This window comes from Pinus tabuliformis, chromosome 2_2, assembly GCF_031772625.1.
Source record: "Pinus tabuliformis cultivar Carrire ecotype Pingquan chromosome 2_2, CPIR1, whole genome shotgun sequence".
NCBI classification, from domain to species: Eukaryota; Viridiplantae; Streptophyta; class Pinopsida; order Pinales; family Pinaceae; genus Pinus; species Pinus tabuliformis.
The window spans coordinates 788,610,189-788,627,575 of record NC_142300.1 but is presented as its reverse complement, the minus strand read 5'-3'; positions in this window follow the sequence as shown (position 1 = coordinate 788,627,575).

The following is a 17,387-nucleotide window of genomic DNA, read 5'->3' as shown; positions in this document are numbered from 1 at the left end:
ATATATATATATATATATATATATATATATATATATATATAGATATATATATATATATATATATATATATATATATATATATATATATGTACATATATATGTACGTACATATATGTATGTACATATATATGTACGTACATATATATGTACATATATATGTACATACATACATACATATATATATATATATATATATATATATATATATATATATATATATATATATATATATATATATATATATATATATTTTAAATATTTGAAAATAGGCCGAAGGAGTGCTTTTAAGGAGGCGACAAATTTGCCCGGAATCCGACAGGAGCTGGTGGAATCCGGTGGCCAGGTTTTGTCCAAAATGTGTCCTCCTTAACCTTGCCTAGTCAGCAAGTCAACCCTGAACTTTGACTGGCTCTAACTTCCCCATACAAACTCGGTTTGACGAACCGTTCACACCGTTGTGGTCAGGATGATGAGATCTACACTTGAACTTGGTTCGAGCATAATCCAAACACTTCGATTTTTTGAGCTTTCATAAGCCCTCTTTGTCATGTGTGTGTCTCTGGAGCCACCTGGATCAATCCTCCCCACTGAGGAGCTTTTGGTCCTCCAAAAGCATGAAAAATAACCTGCAACTTCTCGGTACCTTGTCTGCATCAGAAGCATCCTGAAAAGCCTCGCTTCCATCTCCTTCACCTTTGTTCTTTGAAGCCTTAAGCGATGAGCCAACACCTGCAACCTTTGCAACTGTTGGTTGATAAAAAGTGTCTTTTAAAACTCCTAATTACCTCACATTAATCATCAACCCGGGCAAGTCCTTTTATTCCAAGAGTGTACAAAATATGTGCATGCTATGAATCCAGAGAGTAATGTTTCTTAAAATGAAGTATAAACCTTTGATACAAGAGTAAACGGATGCATTTATAAAACTCAAATTGCAACTGTTAAAGGAAATATTACATCTAAGCATCAAGACTTAATCCTCTACTGAAATCGTAATCAAATCTCAAACAAGCAATTCAATTGACAATAGCATCAACCGAGAGCGTAGTAGCATTAACCAATCTCTTCTAGTTGATTCTATCTAAATCACACTCAATCTCAATTAAGCAATCCAAATGGAAATGATGTCAACCGAGAGTTCAATAGTGGTAACCAAACTCTTTCAGCTGATTAAATCAATAAGATTCACTATCTTAACAGCTAATTAATTTAATCTACAATAAGCATAAATAGAATCAAATGACAATGCTACAAAACATGTAAAGAAAATGTACTAACTTCAATATAGGAAATCGGTAAATAGAAAATAAGATAAACTCACAGAAAATGGGAAAAATATCAAACCAATCAAACTTGCATGAATCAGAAATATATAACACAAGGGATAGCAGTTTAATCCACCAGAGGCTGGGCCCTTAGCCACTAGCAAATACTGCTGAGCTACTTCAGAGAATACAAATGAACAGCAATGTAAATTATATATTAACCATTGAACTCAAGTATCATTACAATACGGTTGTGTTCCTCCAACAACACGAATCTGTAGATTAAAATTACAATCTAAAATAAATAGATATCGATCCCCCTTTTCCTCCTATAATCTTTTGCTTTTATAGTCAGAAAGAGGTAAAAGATAAATGCGATCCCTTAGGATCGGGAGATCCTGAGGGATTCACAACTGAATGCTATCTTCTGACACCCTTCATATTTAGCATTGATCCTCCTGATTTGTCCTTCGACCTATCTGCAACTGATGTGCCCCATTCTTCCTTTGTTGGTTTATGTTGTTCCGTCTCTAGGGAACAACAACTGTTCCTTTCATTGTTTCTCTGCATAAAAAGGAATAAGAGTTAGTTACAATGGCTAAATCTTAATCGAGAGTAGTTCATCTGTTTCTTATCATAATCCATCAATATGTTAGCGTATCAAGATATGAAAGAGATAAGAAAAGAGGAAAAAGGTGATGGAATTAAGAGTAAATACATACCCATTTCGTAACTCAACATACTCCCCTGCTTACCCTGTTTCATGTCCTCATGAAAAGTAAATAGTTCTTATGCAGTGCAGTTAAAGAGTAGGCTGGAGAGAAAGCGTAAAAAATTGGTCTAAAACCATGATGTTGAGCCAAGAGCACAAAGGCGAGCCCTTCCTTTCCTTCAGGCAATTCATAGTCAGCCCAATAACCTTCAGGGGGATACCAAATAATGGGGCTTCGAAACTGACATCCTAACCAATAAGGTCCTTCTCTCAAAATAAGATTGCTATAGGTGACCATACGGGCCGCAACAGCTTTAAAATTTCTGTAATTAAATGGTTCCCTATCTTTCACACTATTAGTGGAGATCGTCCATCTGAGCTTAGATGTAGTCAGAGATATTTCTTGAATGGAGAGGAAATATGATATTCCTTTCTACACAATCTCCTTATGTATGGGCCCTAAAGTTTTAATCACCCCTTCTCATTTCATCAGACTCTTATGGTTGGCAAACATTTGTAAGGGGTGCTTAGGTTCACTTCTCACCCAAAGATCCAATCCATGCTCCTGTCTTTGAAATGCATTATAAGCTTTAGATCATTTGAGTTGGTTAACTACAAATGAAACAAAATCCTGGAATTGAACATCTCCTATAAAAGGGTTAGGGTTCTTTTCCACCTTGTTCTCTAATATAAAATTTTGCAGATAAAAATCACAAAGAAGCCTTTGGACCTTTACACCATGTTGCTTGCAGAAATTTATAAAATCTTCAATTTTTCTTAATTCAATTGGTTTACCAGCTCTTACGGCTTTGATTTTCAATAACAGGTACCGTTCTAATAAAAACAAGGCATAATTGGTGGCAGGAGACCTGCATGCCAGGACATCTGAATACAGTGAGCAGATGGTGTTTGTCTGACTTATGACTCTATCTAGCTTGAACTTGATCTTCTCCATTTTTTCTTCCACCTTTCTACATCTGTCAAAAGTCTCGTTCTCTGTTATATTCATTTCCCGAAGTTGTTTCTATAGCTCTTGATATTTCTGCTGGGAAATAGTTTCTTGTTCAAATCGTTCCAACGCGAGTCGGGCTTGTGCCAATTCCTCCTGAAGATTTAGTAGAATGGGGTCATGGTGCATCATAATGTCTTTGGCTTGTATGTCTGTCTGAGTGCCTATGCTATAAGAGGGGATATCTTTTGTCTGTACTTCTTTATTGTAGGAGGTCCAAACCTCCATCTGAGTAGCTACATCTACTAAATCTGCATGCAGTCCTTCTTGAGTGACGATTGTTTGAGTAGGTATGAGCTCAGTTTGAGTTCATGCAGCCCTACCTTCATATAATTCCATTTATACAGCCACGTTTACTACCTCAGGGGTATTATTCGGAACCTTTCCCATTGTGATTTCTTTTATTTTTCTTTGGAGCCTCTTGACCATCTTATGAAGTTTTTGGTGTTCTTTTCTTAGCTTCTTCAATTTCGTTCTGGCTCTATACCTTTTCTGAGGAGTAACTAGTCTACTAATAGTCTCGTTAATAGCTTCTGTCTCTAAAGAGCCTAGTTGTTCACCCTGGCTTTGTTCCAATAAGACCGTGTCTCCAAATTGATTATCAGACTCCCGAATAATCTTTGTCTTTGCTTCCTCTTCTTGGCCTATGTTTTCTGTGTCTAGACCTTCATGACTGTTTTCCACTGGGAGCATGTCACCAGATTGGTTCTCTAATTCCTGAATAGCCTCTGTATCTGTTTCCACTTCGTGGTTTGTATCTTTTGAGGAAGACAGAATTCTGGTATAGCTAGAATTCCCTAGAGATTGGGTTTCTCCTAAGTTAATATTAAGCAGTTCTTCAGGCTGCATGTAGACATTCATGTTGGCCAGGACCTGGGCCATCCCTGTCTCGAAATCATGCAACAGATCGTCTTGAGAACTCATATTTGGTGTTGGAGGAGGTCCCACTTCGTTTCTTCGTTCATCGTCAGAATGCCCTGCTCCTTCCTCAGGTTCTGGTTCAGGGTTATCTTGTCCTCCTGACTCTGGTTGCAAGTCTTGTACATTTACCGAGCTGGATAATTCTATGGGTTGACTAGCACTGCCTTGAGGATTTTCAGACGTTCCCTGGTTTGACTTCAACCTTGTAGATCATCTGCGTTTGTGAGGTATGCTTCCTAAAAGGGCAGTCCTTTTTCTTTTTGGAATAGGGTTAGGTGCTGGCAGGTTTTCACCTCTTTCGAGGGCTGATATGAGATCATCCCAGACTGATTGTTGTTGGGCAAGGTTGTGACTAACTATTAACCTGATCAGACAATGGTGGCTAACTACTGTTTCTAGATGTTGAGACCATCTCAGCCTCTTGGAAGTGTCATGCAATAATGAATTCAACAGTGCAGGCAAATTAATAGAGCATTTTTGTTTTAAAATTGCTAAAAGTTTGAGTTGTCGCGACCTTACCATGTCTCTATGCTCATTGCAGGTAATATAGTTCTGGAAAATTCATGCCAATTCTCCCCATGGCTCTCTGAGAGAAGATGGCTGAATTCCTTTACCCTTCTTGATTAGCTCTTGTCCTTCATCCCTAAAAATCTCCATAGCGTCATGCAACCTTAATCGCTTGTCAGCCCATACTGGTCCTTCTGCCAGCAACCCAGACACTTCTGCTATCAGAACATCTGTTACAGTGATTTGTCTACCTCTCACCAAGGATTGTCCATTCTGTAGATGCTGTGAAAATTTGATGGTGATTTCCTCATTATGGGGTTGAAATCTTGTAAAATATGTTGTCCATCCTACGTGAGCTAGAATTTCCCTGGCTTCATTGGAGACAGCTAGTGTTAAAGGTTCTCGGCACACTGTTCTTCCTCCCATGATGCTTGACTTCTGCAAATGATTAGTGCAGTGGAGAAAGCACAACAATGAGCAGAGCTGAGAGATGGAACAGAAAATGGTTGTAATGGCTCTATCAAGTGATGCTTTATAAACATAAATACCGTAATCGAGGACTATTATAATGCCACACGCTCTATGATTATGGGATGTCGTATTATTCTACAAAATCAAATGAAAAGATGACAGCGCATGCATGAGTATATTGGAGGTCCTTCCCCCCTCTCGAAATGATAGGTTGCCTACAACTGAATGGATGAAAATATGACATGCTAGCGGCGAAGTATAGGGGTGATGGTTTGGGTAATGAAAGCGGCAGGGTACGTACATTAATGAAAGGATCATAAAAGGATATAGGAGTAATGAAAACAAGGCATGTAATGAGAATTATTAATAAGTGATCAGATTTCGTGAGGTGATCCGATAAAGAAAAAGGACAACATATGCAGGAGATGATACTTTACCGCCATTGTTCCACTTGAAAATGTTGTGATTGATTTTAAAATATTAACTCATGCATAAAGGTTTAAGGTAAATTAGGGACATAATGTCTCCATAGAAAAAATAGAAACATAAGAAGAGGGCATTGTAATAATCATTGATGTAGAAAATAAAACTTCAATACCATAAGCAGAGCTTCTATTGCCTGCAGGCATCCATAGCCTTGATAGAGTTGCTTTCTAACCCTTGGGAGCCATGGTCCTCTATGTATAATTGGGGAAGTGCATTATGATGTCCATAGTAGAGACCAATGTGCTGGCATGGTAACCAGATGAACACATTTCCATTCATTGGGAAGTAGCGAAAGTGGTCAGGTCGGCTCGTGATGAGACCTCCTATTCCAAGGACTTTGTTTCTTGATACATCCATTGGATCATATCCCTAGTGTGGTGGCCATAGTGGGAATGTCACTTCGCTCCTTCCTTATGATCATGGTAGGTTGGCTCGTGATGAGACCCCCTATCCTCCATCTGTGGAAAAAAATCATAAAATTGTTAGTGAATATATATATATATATATATATATATATATATATATATATATATATATATATCAAACACTTCCTGTTTTATATATAGAGGGTGGCTCAGTACTCCTTAAGATTAGGGATGGCGGAAGAAGTTTGAACATATCAATAGAAATATATATATATATATATATATATATATATATATATATATATATATATATATATATAATCTTATTGATAATAAACAAAGAGAATTATACGATATGGGGGCGAACCAGCATGGTAAAGATGAACAACAGCTTTTCCCTGTAGGGAACAACAAAGAAAAATGCACATGAAAAGTGTTGTTCCCTATAGGTAACATCAACTGTTCCTTGTAGGGAACAAAAAAGAAAAATGCACACGAAAAGTGTTGTTCCCTGTAGGGAATAGTAGTTGTTCCCTGTAGGGAACAGCAGTTGTTCCCTGTAGGGAACAGCAGTTGTTCCCTGTAGGGAACAGCAGTTGTTCCCTGTAGGGAACAGCAAAGAAAAATGCACACGAAAAGTGTTGTTCCCTATAGGGAACAACAGCTGTTCCTTGTAGGGAACAGCAAAGGAAAATGCACATGAAAAGTGTTGTTCCCTATAGGGAACAACAACTATTCCCTGTAGGGAACAATAGTTTTTCCCTATAGGGAACAACAAAGAAAAATGACATGAAAAGTGTTGGTCCCTATAGGGAATAGTAGTTGTTCCTTGTAGGGAACAACAAAGGAAAACAGGAAAAAAAAATCTACAAACAATCATCTCTATTTTTCTAAGCAAATACAATCAAATAGAAAGAAAACAAAAAAAAAAATTGTATGTACAAGTAAAAATAAATTCTTTACTAGACTGGTGCTGTCAAAGAGTTTCCTTCTTCAGTGAGAATTTGTATCGTAGAATATTCGCATATCTATTGGCAAAAGGACTCCCTTGTAAGCGGTTTGTGGTAGAGGCATACCCGATGCCCATTTTCTTTAAAAAAGTATCCAGGCCCATCAATGGTGGCTAATGTAAGGGTGCCATTATCGTGCACCTCTTTTATCTCGTATGGACCTAACCATCTAGTATGGAGTTTTCCCGGGAAATCCTGGAACTGTTATCATATAGAAGTGCCTAGTCACCTTCATGGAATATCTTTTTCTTAATGAGGGCATCATGCCATTTTTCTCTTTGTTGTTGAATAAGTGCAGTATGCTGAAGAGATGATAGCTGGATTTCATCCAATTCATTTATTTGTTGTAATCTGTTAATCTGTGCTTCATTCAAATCCAGCCCTACTTCTTGGGCTATCCTCAATGTTTGAATTTCAAATTCTATGGGGAAGATAGGTTCCTTACCAAACACTAGCTGATATGGGGAGTATCCTGTGGTATTCCTCCAAGTCATGCGATATGCCCACAGGGCTTCTAGCAATTGGGTAGCCCAGTCGCATTTATGCGAGGCGACTGTCTTTGTTAAAATAGCCTCGATTACTTTGTTGGTACTTTCTACCTGGTCGTTTGCCTGTGGGTGGTATGGAGATGTGATTCTGTGAAAAATGTGATGATTTTTTAGTGTAGCAGCAATCTTATGGCCTACAAATTGTGGCCCTCCATCCATAATTATTTCTTTGGGCAAGCCATACCACACGAAAATTTCGAAAAGAAAGTGGATTACTATGTCCTCTGTTGCTCTTGGTAATGCTACTGCCTCCACCCATTTAGTCACGTATTTCGTTGCAACCAATATATATGAATTTTGATTAGATGATGGATTTATTGGGCCAATGAAATCTAACGCCCAACGTTCAAAAGGTTCAATGACTAACTGTGGATGTAGGGGCATCTCATCAGACTGGCCAGGGCAGCCCATTCTTTGGCAATTGTCGCATGCCTGGACAAATTTCTTAGCATCCTTAAAAATCATGGGCCAATAATAGCCCATCTGTAAGATTTTATGTCCAGTCCTGCGATCTGCAAAGTGTCCACTACAAGGTCCATCGTGGTAGGCTTTTAGGATATCGTAGATTTCGTCTTCCCTGATACACCTGCAGATATGCATATCAACTACTGTGTGAAAGAGGTGTCTTCCGATCCAGGAGAACCAAGTGTTGCATTGCACTATTAATTTTTTTTCTTTGGGCGTCAAGTGTTTGGGTAGTTTTCCCACTGCTAGGTAATTCGCGACATCTATGTACCACGGTGTTTTCATGGTCACAACAAATAGGTGCTCATCGGGGAACTGGTCTTCTACTGCCACTATGTCATCTGTCCTTGGCACACGTGAGAGGAAGTTTGCCACCAGATTTTCCTTTCCTGGTCGATCCTTGATCGTTATGTCAAATTCTTGCAAAAGGATTAACCATCGTGTCACTCTTCCATTTGTAATAGGTTTATTAGCTAAATATTTGATAGCAGAGTGATCAATATACAGGACCACATGGTATCCTGTTATATAGTGTCTGAATTTGTTAATAGCATAGATTACAGCTAGAAACTCTTTCTCGATCACTGTGTAATTCAACTCAGCAGGAGTTAAATTTTTGCTGATGTAGTATATCGCATAGGGTTTCTTGTCTTCTTCTTGGCCGAGAACTGCTCCAATGGCCGTATTTGATGCATCGGATGAAATTTGGAATGGTAAATCCCAGTTTGGGCCTCGTAGTATTGGGGCTGTTGATACTAGTCGTTTTAATTATACAAAGCCAATGTCACATTTGTCAGTCCATATAAAATCGATATTTCCTATCAAAGCATATAATGGTGCAGAAATTTGGGATAAGTTTTTTATAAATCTCTGATAATATCTAGAAAATACCAAAAAACTACATACCTCTGTTTGAGTTTGGGGTAGGTAGTAAGACGATTACCTGATTTTTTGTTGGATCTACCTGAATTCCAACTGCTGAGATGTAATGACCCAGGATCAGGCCTTCGATCATCATCATGTGGCATTTCTCATGGCTTAAGCAAAGCCTAGTAGCAATGCATCTTTCCAAGACTTTCTCCAGTGTCTGTAATGCTTGCTCGAAGTCATCTCCATAGGGTGTAAAATCGTCCATGTACACCTCTAATCCCTCATTTATCAAGTCTGCAAAAATACTGAGTATGGCTCTCTGGAATGTAGCAAGTGCATTGCACAGTCCGAAAGGTAATACCCTATAAGCAAACATCCCCTAGGGGCAGGTGAAGGTAGTCTTATCTTGGTCTTTAGGGGCAATTTGGATTTGGTTGTAGCCATTGAAGCCGTCCAGGAAAGAGAAGAATTTTTTACCTGCCAATGTGTCTAGAACCTGGTCGATAAACGGAAGGGGAAAATGATCTTTTTGCATTGCTTTGTTAAGCTCTCTGTAATCGACACATATATGCCATTTCCCATTCTTTTTAGGAACCACAACTAATGGAGAAACCCATTTACTATCAAATATAGGATAGATGAAATTTACATCTAACAGTTTCTGTAGTTCATCTTTAACAACATCCTTTAGGTGAGGGTTTAATCTTTGTTGAGGTTTTCGAATGGGTCTCGCATCTTTTTCAGTGTAGATGTGGTGCATACATAATTGGGTGTCAATCCCTTTCATATTTGGTAATCCCAAGGAAAAACCCGTTTATATTTCCTAAGGATTTGAATAAGCTTCTGCTGCTGGTCATCACTCAAGTTTTTGTTAATGTTAAGGACTTTCCCTGGCTCAATTTCAATAGGTTTGCTGTTATAGACAGTTGTTGTTGGTATTGTTTGGTCATTGATATCTTTTAAAGGATCTTCTTCAATTTCATTATCCAGGGCTGCTTCAATCATGTGACATTTTAGATTAGATACAGTAGCTAGGTGGTTAATGTAAGTGTTAATAATATCATCTTCTATTTGATTCTTAAATTCAAGAGCATCTGTTACAGTTAGTGGTGATCGAATATTTTCGGTTAAATATGTTACAGGTTGCTTCCTAGTTTTTATTATGGTTAGGCTTGGCTGAGCTAGAGGATATAAAGCTAGGTTCTTCACATTATTTCCTCTGGCTATAGTCATACTACCTGTTCGACAGCTTATATAAGCATCTGCGGTCGCTAGCCAAGGTCTTCCTAATATTAGAGGATGTCCATCTAGCTGGTTTCTAGGATTAATAATAAAGAAATCTATTGGGTACTCCCAAGAATCTACAAACACCATTACATCCTGTAATGTCCCTTTTGGTTTAATAATTGAACGGTCAGCAAGTTCCAACAAGGTCTTAGTTGGATCTAAGGTTTTGATGCCAAGTCTCTGACAGGTTGTTGTTGTGAAAATATTAATGGTTGCCCCTAGATCGACTAACGCAATGGGAAAGGAGCATCCATTTATTTTTATTGTGACAATAGGGTTTCCTGGGTCTTCATATTTCACTGGTATCTCTTTGCCTAATAATAAATCAAACAAAGTTCCGACTATGTGGACAGTTGGTGTTACCTTTATTTTCCTCATAGGATTTTTGGTACACAATTCCTTAATGGTTTTTGCATAGATTGGAATGTCCTGAATAACCTGGAGGAGGGGTATTTTTACACAAAGATTTTTTAATTATCCCAAGAGATCGAAATCGGGATATTCGATTGGGCGAGGTATAATCAATCTTTCTAGGAATGGCAGAGAAGAGGTAATAGTTTGTTCATGGCTTTTCTGCTTGACTGTATTCTCCCTTTGAGGTGTTTGTTCTACAAGTAGTGGTTCTTCCAATTGTATATTTTTATCATCCTCTAACTCGATTATTCGTCCAGACCTCAATTTGAGTTCATTACATTCTCTCAACTCAGTTTCCGGATCCAGACCTTCAATAATTTGTACCGACTGGACTGGTCTGTTGTTAGGATTTGGGTTGGGCTGGGCTGGGAGTTGCAGTCGTAGATTGGGTTGAGGATTTTGCTGCAACGTGTAAGGTGCTAGTAGCGTAGGTTGAGGCAAGGGGATTGTCCCTACTGGTTGGTTCGTAGGTCTTTTCCAGCTTGATTTCCAGTTTTGGTTTTGTGAAGTGGAGGGGGACCATTGAGATGGATATGGATTGTTCTGCAAGAATGATGGAAAGTAAGAGGAATTTGGCCAACTATTGTTCGAATTTGACTAATTGGACCAAGGTGGCATAGAAAATGCTTGTGGTGACCAATTAGGAAAAGGTGGTTGGTTCTCCCATGTGTCTCTTGTGTATTGATGAGAATTATATTGTGAAGGCTGAAAGAATGAAGATGGGTTGGTAGGCATACCTGTTTGTCGTGCTTTCCATTGGCAACACTAGTTTAACAGGTAGACCGGTTCTGCTTCTTCTTCTACCTCTTTAAAGACTGCTTTTAATCCTGGGAGCATTGGGAAATTTTTTGTGGCATGTTCTTTAGTGCATATGGCACAGGTCTGTACCATATCCAGTGGGCATTCTTTATGGCTATGTTTCTTCCTGCATCGAGGGCAAAAAGTAACTAGGTTATGTTCTACTTCGACCTGCTTTTTCTTGGCTTGCATGATGTCTAATTGTGTTGTCAAGGTTCCCAGGATATCCATTTTGAAATCTTCCATCAAGTTTCCGATTTTAGTACGAGTAATGCTTCCACTAGAGATTTTGCTGTCCCTAGTGATCATATCACGTTCAACTGGTTTTAGTCTTGTACTGCCCCTCGAGCACCTGATACACAAATCAATAATGTTAGCATAGTCTTCTTGATAGATATCACCTTTACCCATGATATTTAATGTCTCTATCAACTGGTCTTTCATCCCCTTCATCATCGTGTTTTTTAGCACATTATCAGGCAGATTTGTGTAGGGAGACCTTTGGAGGTTATATTGGAAACGCTCCACATACTCTTCCAAAGTTTCACTAGGCCTTGCTACCATTTGGAATATCTCGTCTTTTAGTTCTCTAGATCTGCAATAATCTTGATATTTTTTAAGGAAGGCAGTTTTAATTTGGTCCCAATCATTGATAGTGCCTCCACCTAGTCCCATAAACCAACACAGGGCTGCTCCCTTTAAAGTGGAGGGAAATAGCTTCAGTTTCTGGGGCTGGTGGTGTAATCATAACCCCGACATAGGACGTTGAACTCAAACAGGAATGCATTCGGATCTTCTGAAGCGAGTCCATGAAAGGTGGGAATATTTGTAGAGCGATAGCTTTCATGGGGACGTTGACAGTTGTGTCAACAATAGGATACTGTAATGTAGATGTCTGGGGTGTTTGTGGATTGTTGTCCATTTGATCAAAGATATGCCAGTACCCTTCTGGGATTTCTGGGGCTAGAGAGTTATCCCTGGGATGTCTAGAAGAGGCGGGAATGATCCTAACAACACTCCCTTGATTTGGGACACTGGGTGTCCTTTGCTCAATTACTACCTCAAGGGATCTTGGTTCCTCAAATTCCCCTGTTTCTCCTTCTCCTTCACAGATGTTACAATAATTCCCTTCTTGTGAGGGAATTGATCACAAATTTTCAATATCTTGAAAACTCTGTTCAGTCCCTTCAGTTTTACTGTGGACCTCAATTTAGGCTAAATATGGTGAGCCTGTGGCCCGAAGGGAGACAGGAGGTTGTTTAGAAGCAACGGTTCAGGGACCTACTGATGCCTGAGATTCAGCTTTTCTTAAGATATCGTCGATAAAAGTTGATCGTCCAAGGATCATTGGTTCCTTAGATTTTTCAGGTTTGGGGTGTGGGATTGTATTGTTTTCTGGTCTTTTCTTCTTAGTCATTCATGCAAAAACTCAAATGTTTATTTCTACCTTAAATTCCTAGCAATTCTGCTGGAAAGCGGGCGGGGGAGCAAGCATTTTACTTGCTCCATACGTAGGTTCTTACCTTTTGTTTTTAATATCCAATTCTCTCTCAGCAAACAAACATCAAACACCTACTTTGCTTTTCTGTAATTGTGTTGAAAAGCGGGCGGAGGAGCAAGTACTTTACTTGCTCATTACGTAGGTTCTTACCTTTCATTTTCAATACCCAATTCTTTCCCAATAGAAATTATCAGATATACATCACTCTTTGTAAAATGGTGACACTCTCCCCAGCAACGGCACCAAAATGTTGGTTTATAAAAGGTGTCTTTTAAAACTCCTAATTACCTCACATTAATCATCAACCCGGGCAAGTCCTTTTATTCCAAGAGTGTACACAATATGTGCATGCTATGAATCTAGAGAGTAATGTTTCTTAAAATGAAGTATAAACCTTTGATACAAGAGTAAACGAATGCATTTATAAAACTCAAATTGCAATTGTTAAAGGAAATATTACATCTAAGAATCAAGACTTAATCCTCTGCTGAAATCGTAATCAAATCTCAAACAAGCAATTCAATTGACAATAGCATCAACCGAGAGCGTAGTAGCATTAACCAATCTCTTCTAGCTGATTCTATCTAAATCACACTCAATCTCAATTAAGCAATCCAAATGGAAATGATGTCAACTGAGAGTTCAATAGCAGTAACCAAACTCTTTCAACTAATTAAATCAATAAGATTCATTGTCTTAATGGCTAATTAATTTAATCTACAATAAGCGTAAATAGAATCAAATGACAATGCTGCAAAACATGTAAAGAAAATGTACTAACTTCAATATAGGAAATCGGTAAATAGCAAATAAGATAAACTCACAGAAAATGGGAAAAATATCAAACCAATCAAACTTGTGTGAATTAGAAATATATAACACAAGGGATAGCAGTTTAATCCACCAGAGGTCGGGCCCTTAGCCACCAGCAAATACTGTTGAGCTACTTCAGAGAATACAAATGAACAGCAACGTAAATTATATATTAACCATTGAACTCAAGTCTCATTACAATACGGTCGTGTTCCTCCAACAGCACGAGTCTGTAAATAAAAATTACAATCTGAAATAAGCAGAGATCGATCCCCCTTTTCCTCCTATAGTCTTTTGCATTTATAGTCAAAAAGAGGTAAAAGATAAATGTGATCCCTCAGGATTGGGAGATCCTAAGGGATTCGCAACTGAAAGCTATCTTCTGACACCCTTCATATTTAGCATTGATCTTCCTGATTCGTCCTCCGACCTGTCCGCAACCGATGCGCCCCATTCTTCCTTTGTTGGTTTATGTTGTTCTGTCTCTAGGGAACAACAACTGTTCCTTTCATCGTTTCTCTGCATAAAAAGGAATAAGAGTTAGTTACGGTGGCTAAATCTTAATCGAGAGTAGTTCATCTGTTTATTATCATAATCCATCAATATGTTAGCATATCAAGATATGAAAGAGATAAGAAAAGAGGAAAAAGGTGATGGAATTAAGAGTAAATACATACCCATTTCGTAACTCAACAACAACCTGTAGTACATTGTTTTGCAAATTACATGCTTGACTTTCATGACCAACTAATGACCCAAGCATCCCATACTTGCCACAAGTTTATAACACATACTCGGTGGTCAAGTTTACATCAAGAGGGACACAATACCCCAGATACAAAACAAGGCCAGCATGTCATTTTTGCTTCAACAAATGATGGAAAACACATCATCACTACAACACATGATTTACAAAGATAAGGCCAAACACTATTTGCTTGACAAGTGATGGAAACACGACATCACTTTCACAGTTCATCATGCAACACAAAATAAGACCAGACATCATTGTTGCTTAAAAAGTTATGGAAACACATCATCACTTTTACATTTTAAAATGCAACAAATGATTTACGAAAGCACGACCATGACACACTAACATGTCTAGAAACCATTTTTCACTTATCAAGGTGAATTGGTCGCCTCCTTGTGGCGATTTTGGTTGTAGAACAATTGTTTCACCTGGTTCATGCACCGATTCTTTGTCTTTAAGGCACTGCTCTGGATGGAGCCTCCAACAAGTGGCTCTTTGATGGCCACTTCTGTCACAATGACTGCAATAGGTTTTCTTCCTCCATATTTTCTTAACATGTTTCTTTCCCTGCTATCGAGAGGATCTTTCATACCTCATCCTTTTGTGTGCTTCCATTCTTTTCCAACACTTAAAAAATGTATGGTTATGTAATCTGTTATCACTTAAGAAGTCTAACGCCCAAATTTCTCACACTATTTTGATGGTAAAGGTCGGTGCTAGTCTAAGTTTGATTTTTGTTTGCCTTAGAGTCTGAGTCTTAGGAGTCTTGATGGTATACCTAAATAAAGGTCAATTATGCATTCTCATTCATCACCGGTCTCATAACCATATGTCAGATTTGTTCAAAGGTTACTATGTGCCACAAAGCTCTTTAGGTGATTTCGTAGCGCATAAATCATTTTGAAGTGTTTTCGCAGCGCATGGATCCTTTTTAGCAGTTTCGCAGTGCAACATGTTTTAGGTGATTTCGTAGCGCATAATCCAGATTTTACACTGGCTGCGCTACGAAATCGGAGATTCGTGCAATCCGCAGCGAATCTTTCCTAACTGTCAAATCTGTCAAGTTCAGTTATGGTTGCATCATTCACTGTCAGCTTATACACTCCACATATCATGTCCAACCGCTTATCTCCATCATTACAGCCGCTAGGTACATTGGTACACATGGATTGCAAGTTCCAAGAAAAGCTAGGTATTCACAGTCTTAATGATGATTGTATTCGTTGCATGAGGAACAAGTCTGCAAGTTTTCAATTTGAATGCATTGTTATCAAGCGAGGCAGTTATCAAGCGAGGCATCCATTCAAGCAAGGCAGAGATTGAAGTTTGAGCAGCGACAGTGTTTCAAACCTTCATGGAGGGATCGGAAAAAAGAAAAGACCACAGATCAGGCAGATGTTTGAGAAACGAACCTGAAGGTGTAGACATTATCTTGAAACACAAAGAAGTTGAGCATGCATTCAAGCAGGTTGGATGTTGGAATTTTTGTGAGAAACTACAGGGAGGTCATGCACAAATCACCAAGGAATTTGCTTTGAATTTCACAGGGCTGAATTCAAAGATTGGGATGCTCGAATTGCAAGTCTCACCAGAGGCAATATCCACAGTTATTGAGATCCCAAGGGGACAAGAAACTTGGTTTAAGAATTTCAAATTTGATATGACTCCCTGCAAAGAGTTTCTGAAGCCAAAATACATTGACTCAGATTTAAACAAGTCTGTGCCTAGAAATTATGTCAAAGACTCATATGCCAATCTGCTTACCTGTATACAGAGGTACCTTACCTATGAAGGCAGATATAACAAGGTGTATTCATATCATTTCAAGCTTTTGCTACATTTCACAGGAAAGATATCCATTGATCTACCTTTTTACTTATTTCGTAGCTTAAGTAAAATGTGTGATAAGGTGCAGCTAAGGAAAGAAGCCTGTGAGACCTCATTGTTTCACCACGGTTTAATTAAGTTGATTGTTCTGCATGAACTCCAGAGAGTAGGTAGGGACTGGCCCACATTCATATTCATGTCTGGTTTCAAGAACGAGATCGGTCTCAGTCCTCAAGCTGCAAAATATCTTCCAACAACAACTGGTCATCAGGCAAAAACAAGATCCAAGAGGTTTTCAAAGTTGAAGGCTAGGAAACAAGTAAGAGAATCCACCAAGCCACTGATTATCCAGGATACACCCCAGCAGTCCCTTAAAGAGAAAACTCAGGTCAAAGAAAGTGCACATGAATTAAGCACACGGAAAGGAGTTCAAATAAGAAGGACTAGGAGCCAGGTAGCTAAAGAAAAAGGCAAGTCAGTGATTATTGAAGAAAGCCCTGTTTCAAAGGGAGACTTAAATGACTTACTGCAAGCCATTGATATTGAAGAATCTCCCCTAGTTCAAGCAGATTTGATAGAGTCAGGAAAAGACAAGGCTAAGAGAGTCAAAGCCTCGAAAAAACTCAAGTTTGATGATCAGGTTGATCAATTTGTCTTTAAGCCCAGAAGACCCATAACGAGGAAGTTTAAACAAATACAGGAGGTACTGCCAAGAGCAGATGAAACAGGGGAGGTGACACAACCTCATGAAGGAAAAGATAAAGAAAAAGCAGTTACCCTTCAAGAAGAAGATAATGTGGAAGAATTGAAAAGGAGGTTGGAATTGGCAAACTTTGAAATTGCTAGACTGAAGAAAGCTTCCAGGAAATTTGCAATCAAGGAGACTTATTTTAACCAAATGTAAGCTCGGTGGGAGGAGAAAATATTTCAAATACCCGAGGTGGTTGATTTTAATGTTCAATTCCATAGTTGGACTGTCCCTACCATAAAGGAAGCGCAATTCATCAGAAAGGTCAATTCAAACCTGAGAACTGGGATCAGAGTCATGAAGAAACAAATTGAGGACTTAAAGATATAGTTAAGCCAGCAGAAAGAATCTCCTTAAAGAAGTCCCACATCAAGTAAGGTTATGTTTCAAATTTTGATGGTTTTCCTTGTTATAATCTCTCTTGAAGAATCATACATTTTCACTCAGTTTTGGAAAGCTTTGGAGCAATGGAAAAGGATGAAATAGCAAAATTTTGGGTTGAAACTGTGTTTTTGGAATTACACAGCAGTTTCGTAGCGTGCTACGAAACTGCTGAAGATGGTGACTAATGCACAGCAGTTTCGTAGCGCGCTACGAAACTGCTGAAGCTACATAA